Source organism: Castor canadensis, chromosome 1 (assembly GCF_047511655.1).
Source record: "Castor canadensis chromosome 1, mCasCan1.hap1v2, whole genome shotgun sequence".
In the NCBI taxonomy this organism is placed as follows: Eukaryota; Metazoa; Chordata; class Mammalia; order Rodentia; family Castoridae; genus Castor; species Castor canadensis.
This window is the reverse complement of record NC_133386.1, coordinates 91,476,367-91,485,666: the sequence shown is the minus strand read 5'-3', so window position 1 is coordinate 91,485,666 and position 9,300 is coordinate 91,476,367.

Below are 9,300 nucleotides of genomic sequence, written 5' to 3'. Positions count from 1 at the left end.
CAAGGTGTGAAAGCTTTCAAAAAAAAAACCTCACCTTTTTATGAATCAGACATTGGTAATGAAAGAAAACTGTCTATTTAATTTGGGTGTTGATTTTTAAATGAGACCCTTACATATGGAAAATTGTTTTAAAATATTTAACTATATACTAATGGGTTAGTGTTAGGTTTAGGTTTATGGTTAGGCCAGTTTTAGACTTGTGGTTAGACTTAGGGATAAAAATAGGGTTAAAGTTAGGGTTATGATTATAGGTTTACAACATAATAGGGTTAGGGCTAGTGTAGAAGTTAGGAGTCAACTAAAGCTACAGCTTTAGTACAAGATCCCATTCCCTAAGGAGATCATCCCCAACCAATAGCTGCCCTGGCTCTGGACAAATTGAGGGTCAGGTACAGCTAGGTGCAGCTGGGACACAGAAACCTTGTCCTGGGTCATTTAAATATTCTTTTGTCCGGCAGCGTGTGTCCCCACAGACAGGTTGTATCTATTGTTTTGAAATCAAGTTGTCTCCCTGGGAGCAAGAAGAGCTAAACATAGTTCTGTTTCTCCCCAACTGAGTGAAAGTTAGAAAGAACCAAAACAGTAGCCCCTCTGAGTGGAATTGCTCACTCTGTTCTTATCTCACCAGAGAGACTCCCAAAGATGGAGATGGTGGCAGGAGCTAAGCATCATTCCTGTCCTCTGGAAACTTCTCATGTGCCTAAGCCCCATCAGAGTGGACCTTGAGGAGGATGTATCCACACTGCTATAGAGGTTGTTGATGTCCTGATGGTTTTTGTGTGCCGTGTAGTCATTGGCGTCCCTTGCAGGGATTCAGGAGGAAGAGGAGGAGGAGGAGAGAAAAGCAAAACCTCTCATTCTGGCCATTTTTACTACCTCCCAGGCAAGGGACCATCAACCCTCAGCTCTACCTTATCTAGGCCACCGATCCACCCAACCCAGACAATCCTGACACAGCCATAGGTGGGACTGAGGCAAGTGGGTAGAGGTTTGATAGAGAGAGGGATAGGGGCAGAGCAGAATGTTGGGGAGGATGCCAGGGTTTTAGGCAGACCTAACAATTGACCTTTCAAGGTTGGGCATGCAGTAGTCAGTAACAGATGAACCTAAGTTGACCTAACAGTTGGCAGAGTCTTGACAGGGAGTTAGGGAGAGGAGGGAAGGAATAAGCAGCAATGGAGGATCCTGACAGGCATATTTCAGACCTGGGAGGCACCATGACAAATAGCAGCAGGTGATCTGGCTATCTGTAGCATGAGGGTTACCATGGCAATGCTTCCTTGGGGCTGAGGTGATTCACCTGTTGAAAACACTGAAGTAGTTCAAGTCAGGAGAGCATTTCCCTGATGTGCAGCAAACCCACAAGGTTCTTTTTTTAGGAAACTAGAGAGCTTATTGTGTAGTGAAGACCTGAGTTGAGAAGGCAGTGACACAGGGAGAGTGGCCCTTTGTATCTCAGGAGCTTCCTTTCCTCACAGTGTTTCCTTGGTGCTGTCTGCCTGGCCTAGGCTGGACACTATAATTCAGGGGGAGTATGACAAGGACCTGTACTTGGATTCCAAGGAGAGACCAACAGAAACAGGTCGTGGCAGGACAGTGACAGAGAGTGATAATTATGAGTGTAGAGGAGAGACTTCTGGAGATTTTACATGAGGTAGGCATTATGTCAGACAGAACTTCTGTTGGGGGAAGAATGTCCTGGCAGAGAAAACAGCTTGAACATTGATGTGGAGGTGAGAAAGCAAAAGGCATCATGGGGACAGGAGTCACTGGTGTGGCATCCTGTGTGGGAGTGGGGCAGTGAGACCTGAAGAGCATGGCTGGCACACACAGAGAGGGTACTCATTCCCAGCCTCACAGCACAGACCTGCTGAGGACCATATTCAGGTTTAATGAGCAGTCAGAGTGGGATGTGTTCAGTGTTAGTCCCTGGGAATCCAAAGGATCTTTGGATTCTGAACCTGAATCCAAGGACCAGGTTCTTTGGGCTCAGGGTAATGGCAGACTTCAGGTCCCTACCCTCTCAGTAGCCTGTTCTTATCCAAGGTGGAGGCCAGGTGAATGGCTGTGGGGCCTTCCACTTAGATGGATATGGGCTTCTGTATGTATGGTACTTGACCTTAATCTTTTCCTCAGCCCTGCCTCCCCTGTAGCCTGAGTGCTCAGGCTCCCTATTTGCTTCTTTCAGGGTTCACAGTCCACCCTGGTGGCATGTGGGTACTGGAGTCTGGCAGCCTGTGTACAATCCCCACTTAAATGTTTAACAGGTCCAGCAACAAGATCTACTTGTCTGACCCAACTGCATGCTGGTATTTAGTGGAAGAAGAAGTGGGATCACCTCTTAGAACAGCAGCCCAAAGTGTAGCCCCAAAGCTACAGAATCCCCACATAGGCAAACTGAGAATGGGTCTTCAGACTCCCATGGTGCTCCTATGTCTATGCAAGATACTGTCGTGGTGTCCCTGGGGCACCTCCAGTCCCTGCGATCCAGGAGATCTCACTGCAGAGCTGGGTGGAGAGGATGATGCAGATGACTGGGCCCAAGAAGGCCCAAGTGGGGAGTCTGCTGCCATCCTGGCCATTTTCACTGAGTCCATGGAGCTCAGAGGCTGAGAATCCATTCTCTTCCTGCCCTACAGAGGACCAGGGAGCATTTCTGAGCCCAGAAATTCCTGTAAACCTTCCAGAAGTCTTAAGTGACCCAGGTCCACCTCAGTTAGCTTTTTTGGCTCTAGAATGGTCCCAGACAAATTGGGACATGGGGAGACATGATGAACATTCTTCTGTCCCTTTTGAGAACTTTTTAGGATTATCAGTTAGATCATCCAGGATATTCTGGTGGAGTTGGAGGTTTTAGGAGGAGGCGAGGTTCCCTTTTGGCTTCTTTTCAGAAATCATTGCTATCTTCAGCTTGCTAAATCAAAGCTAGGATGATGACCATTTTGTTGGAAGTTAGCTCTCAGAGATTTGATATCCCCTTTTTTTGTACTTGATGGTTCCTAGTTGCGACTTCAGAGCCTAGAAAAGGTGACAACTGGCTGTGAGCTGCCTGGAGCACACATGGGGAGCTGGAACTGGAGAGCTGGTTCATTGAGCCATGCAAGGAGGGTGGCTGGGAGGGATCAAAGGCCACAGTGGCTAGAGTCCTGGTCCAGAACTGCATCTTCCTGCTTCTGAAAGCCTCTGAGCCTCAGGCATCACTTAGCCTTGCCTGGGTGCTATTTTTAGGATCTATGGTTTCTTCCTTGAAGTTATACTTTTCCAAGTCCTCCCAAAAGCACCACCCCTCCATTCTGCTTGCCTTCCAGAATATCCCAATTGAAGCCATACCTCCTGATGAATTCTTTCAGGTTCTTTCATCTTCTCCAGAACATGTTTTACCATCACATTAGGTAAATACAGAGGGGCCGGATGATTTACCCCTCACCTCTGTGGGGACCAGGCAAGATGGCACCTCCTCTGTTTCATGCATTTGTCCTTAAGCCCCCATAGCCCACCTCTGAGGGCATAAGTCATCCACAGACAAGGACTGGAATCTTATGCTCCTACTGGCTGTGTCACTCTCCTGGTGCTTGGGGAAGTTCTTTCTACTCTGGCTTCAGACCCCCTTTGCCTTCTGGCCTGCCCAGAGCCAGAGGTGGGGTGGTGGTGATGGAGCTTTTCCTGTTCCCACATGGGAAGAAGCATCCATTTTTCTTCCCTTTCTTTGCCTTTGTAAAAGTGTACTGTGCCTTCCAATACTGGAGTGGAACTCTTGTTTGGGGAAGCAGCACTGGGCCATGCGTCTAACCATGCCCCAGCCAGGCACTTCATCTGTTTTGTCTGCAGGGTCCTATAGTCTTTTCTCTTTCTTCTGTATTTATAAGGCCAATCAGTTTTGGATAAGAGAACTGATTTGTGTATAGGTATGTTCCGTATTTTCACTCTGCAAAAAACTCCTCTAGACATGTAAGAGGCAGCAGCACATAACACAAAGTGAAGGTCTTTCCTCCAGATAGACCTGAGTGGTTGAGAAAGGTGCTCCAAGCCTCAGGTTCTCAATCTATAAAGTGGGGACTACCTGTTCATCCTATCAGGGATCCCTGAGGATTCAGGCCAGCAAAATTTATGGGAGTGGCCATTAGAGCTGTGGAAAACCATCCCCACATAGCCTGAGAAAGTCACGGATTGTCTGGTGTCTTATCCACACTCCCAGGAGCACAAAATGACCTTTGTGGCCTGATTCCCAGGAATGGGTCTGGGATCTGGGTATTCAGAAAAACTTCAGATGATCTGGTTGTCATGGTTACATATCCTTGTAGGACAGAGGGGTCCATGTGCTGTAGGCACCCATGTGGAAACAGTAGGAGGTAGACATTCCATCTCTGTCATGCTGTATTCTGGCATCTTGATATTTCCATGACAACCAAAGATAGTTGCCTTCCTTGGGTGTTTCTGTGAGATTGTGGCTTTTTTTTTTCCATTCTGTTACATTTAATATTACCCTCTAGAGGTCAGAGACTATTTGAAATCAGAGTCTTTGAAATCTGTGATAACTGGGGGTTAACAATGCATTTTGTTAATCAGTAAAACAACAACAATAAACCAATAGCTAAAACATAGGGGAAAGTAAGTATAATAAATATGGCAGCAACCTAGGCATCCATCAGTGAATGAGTGGTTTATCCACTCATGAAAAATGTGGTATATATACATTAGAGCACTATTTAGCCTTAAAATGGATGGGGAAAGTCCTATTGTTGGGTATAACATGACTGAATGTGGAGGACATTATGCTAAGTGAAATAAGTCACAGAAAGACAAATACCACCCAATCTTATCATTTGTGGAATCTAAAAAAGATGAACTCACAGAAGCAGGGAGTAGAGTGATGGTTGCCAGAGGACCCCTGCAGGGAAGGATATGGAAAAGGGAAATGTTAATTGCAGGACATAAGGTTTCAGTTAGCAGGAGAAAGAGGATTCAGGGATCTATCTCATAGAATGGCAACTAAATAGTAAAGAACTCTGTTTCAAAATTGCTAAAAGTATGTTTAAAATGTTTCCACTACAAAAATAAAATTACATGAGACTATGAATTTGTTAAAAGCCTGATTTAATCATTCTACATTATAAACATATATCAAAACATCACACATTGTAACCCATAAATGCATATGATTATCATCTTAATTAAAAATAAAATTTTAAATAAGTGAATAAAGTTGTAAAAAGAAAACAAATCTTGGAATGCAGATTTGAGCTCTACTAAACATTAATTTTCCTAAAAAATATTGTTTTTGAAATCAGTATGAACGAACTTACAGGAAAAATAGAAATTTGAGGAGAAAATATGTCCAACCCTGTCCGCATAGCAAGTGTTAATGGTACTTGTGCTCCCACATGGCATTAAGCATCAAACTCTGACCTCAGGTGGGATTTGAGCACTGGTGGGCAGCCCAGTCTCATCACTCTTGCAGTCCACCTGGAACAATAACAAGTGTCTTCTCTGTGCACTGGTACCTTGGGATTGTGATCCTCCACCTGGAAGAAGAGAGGCTGTCATTTGGTTTCCAGTAGATGATTACGAGAGGGCAGGGATGTCGGTGAATGGAAGTGTAGATGTCTGTGCAAGTGAGCATGAGTGAGCACATATGTGAGTGTGAATATATAGTTTTGAGTGTGTAAGAATGTTCTTGGGTGAGTGAGGATCGGTGAGCCTGTATGTATGTGAGCATGTTCATATGAGTTTGAGTGGGTGAGCATGTGAGTGTGGATGCACCCTAGTCTCTAACCCTGTCACTTCTCCAAACAAGGATGGGGCAGGTGGATAATTGATCTCACAGTGATTTTCCCCTCTATGCTCCACAGGATGTACTAGTAACTTCAACTTGTCTTCATGTAGTTACATGTTGGCCACAGTCACCTCAAGAGTGTTGTGACCACAGGCAATGACGCTGAACTCAGTATGGTTCAAATGCATTCTGTTGAGACCTTCTCCATTTTGTTGAGATGAAGGTGAGACCTCCATGGCCAGGACAGCCCATGGGAGGCTCCAGATGGGGTCCCAGCTACCAGCCCTCAGACCTTATTCAGAATCACCTTCTTGCTTTTTGTCCTGTGTGTTTTCACTGGGATTACTTGAGGAACTCATGGTCCCACGGGGAAGGTGGACACAACAGGCCACACAGCAATAGGTGCAGAAGGGCCTGTGTCCACAGAGCTGGGGTTTCTGGAGGGGGGAACCAGAGAAAACAGAGGACTCTGGAAAATCAAAGAGCCATTTTAGAAAGATAGGCACACCCAAAATATAGGAATCTCACACTGGGAAGGTCACTGACGCATGGAATGTAAATTTATAGGGAAAGACCAGCGGGCCTCCTCCTCTTGCTTCTGTTCAGGTGCAAAGTCAGGTGACCACTACACGGGTCCCACACCTAGTGCTTGACCCTGAGAGTTGTGGGAAACATTTTACACAATCACCCAATATTGGGGTTATGATTAGGTTTCATGCTCCCTTCCTCCTGGGTAAATGCACCACCTTTCACTCATTGCTCGGCCAAAAGCCCAAGGACAGTAGTTACTAGGCTGTGGACGTCAGGGTTAGAATGCAGCTTCTGGGCCAGACTGCAGAGTTTGCACTTGGATTCCCAGCTGTGCTTGGGCATATAATGGCCCCGCTTTGTGCCAGCCTGTGCATCAGGAGAGTAGTGCTGGTGATGAGCCTGCGTGGCAGGAAGGATAGATGGTTAGGAGAGGAAGGGATGTCCCCAAAACAGAATCTGCAGTGCAGCGAGAGTGGTTTTATGTGAGAATTAGCTATTACTGCCTCTCAGCTTCTCTAGCCACTTGACCAATGTACCTGTCACCTGCACATTTAGAAACTGACTCAATGCATGCCTGACCAACTCTTACCCCACCACCCTCTGGCCAGGCTGCCACTAATCTCTCACTGGGATTCTCCAGGAGCCTCCTCACTGGTCACCTAGCAGCTGATTTTACATGGAGCCCAGAGTGATGGCCACCTCTGAAGTCTCCTCAGCTGGAAACCTGATGTTCTTTCCATGGCATAGGCCTTGCAGGAGTGAACACTGCCCCTCATGCCCACCCATCTTCCTTCTCTTCCCCCTCCACTGCAACCACACTGGCCTTCTTTCTCTTTCTCCAACCAGCTGAGCTGCCATGTCCCTCAGGACACCTCTTCACCTAGAATGTTCCCTTCCCAGACCTTAAACTAGAATGTTCTCTTCCTCAGACCTTCATCTGGCTGCCTCTGACAAAGATCTCAGGTGTGAGTACCCAGGTCACTTCGTGGAAGGTCCTTTCCTGAGAGCTCTGCCCCTGAATCCTCCCACACTCCACTCAATCATCTCACTGATGAGTCCTCAGTGTCTCACCCACAGCTGCATTTAGTAAACCTGGGCAGTGGGTTGGCCCTGATGGTAGAGACTGTGTTCCAGGACCTTATCCAGAGTGTGTGTGTCATGGAGCCCAGCAGCATGGAGTTCACCCCATTCCAGCTGGATCCATAGCAGGCCAGGCTCTGGAGTTGACCCTGAGGATCAGTGGCTTATGTCTGATGGGGCCAGTGAAGTGGTTGACCCAAGCAGTTGCTCCCTCTCTGACTTGGTGATGGAGGTGGAGAGTCAGGGATGGTTCTAGGCACTGCCAGGTAAACCAGCTCTGATGAGTGGGGGCCAGACAGTGACACTTGGATCAGATCCCCTGGGTTTTCAATGTGAGCCACTGAATTTCTGAAGAGAGGGCTTTGAGCCATCGTGTGAGCAATGGCATTTGTCCCCTCCACCATCAGTTCAGGTCAGGTCTGAATTTCACCTGCTGTGTGACCTTTAGCAAACCACCATCCTTTCTGCACCTTCATTTCCACATCTGTAACATGAGTGTCATCTTCTGAGTAGAATTACATGTCAGGGTGCATATTTTAGAACCTAGAATGCAGCGGATGCACAAAATGCAGCAGGTGCACAGAATGCAGGGACTTAAACCTCTGAAACTGTAAGCCAAGATAATATTCCCTCCTTATAAGGTGGTTACTTGGGCATATTGTCACAGTGTTGGAAGGCTGGTAGAGAGAAATGGGGTTATTGTTGTCAACTGTGCTTGACATTGTGGTTCAGAGCCTTCAGAATTGGTTTGCAGGAGGAATTTGGAAAGGTTTGGAGATGCAGGCACGAGAAGTCCTAGAATGCGCTAAGTGGTGCTTAATGGACAATTCTGGTGAAGACTCAGAAGACCAGGATGCTGATAGAAATGCAGACAGTGAAGTCTCTGCTGAGGTTTCCTGTGGGAAGAAGGACTCTTTTGGGAATTGGACTAAAGGCCATTTGTATTACATTCTGGCAAAGAACTTATCTGCATTTTGTTCATTCCCTGAGAGTTTGTGTGAGACTGAGTTTATAGGGAGAAGACTAATTCATCTGATGGGGAACATTTCAAGTCAGTATTCATGGATATTGATGGGTGCTTTTAGCCAGATTTATATGAGTATTGGGAACCAAAAGCAGAGCAAAAGATTTGAAAACTTATTTTGGCTAGGAAAGAAGCATATATAAATTTGTAGCTGAGAGGTGGTTACTAGAGAGATTAGTGTCATTAAGAAGAAGTTAGGTTGTTTTCACCAGGGTAGGAAATATGTGTTAAGGGCATGTCAGGAATCAACAAGGCCCCCACTGCAGCCACAAGGGTGTAAAAGTGTAAACTACTTTCAAAGATTTTTGTTTGAGAAGAGAGCCCTGGGGTTCTCTGCTTGCACAAAGCCACCTATAGAATTGCTTCTTTGGGGTTCATTTCCCCATGATCAACCATGTAGGCACTCAGAAGCCACAGTGGCTAAAGTGCAAAGAGGGCCCAGCCAGTACACTTCATGTTGGTTGCAGACTTTGGTTTTGTCCACATGATTCTGGCTTTGCAGCTTGCAGAATGCAAGAATTACAGGATCATAGAGGCTTCCACCGAGATTTCAAAGGAAAACATGTGAGTCCAAATAGTATGTGGCATGTTCAGGGTCCCTGCAAGCAACTCCCAAGAGGGCAATACATGGAGCTATGAGAGTGAAGCCAACTTTTCAGTGGAGACCCCAGGAAGTTAGAGATGTAGGAATGTGAGCCATATGCTAAGGAAAGCCACCAGCAGTGAGCACAGTCAACCCAAGAGAGTGGCCCTGTGAGCTGCAGCTGTAAGGCACAGGGACAGGACTGCCCAAATACTTTAGAGCTCACATCATACCACCATGTTCCACAAATGCATGGTACTAAAGTATTTAATGTTTGCCTTATTGGAATTTGATCTTATTTTGGCATGA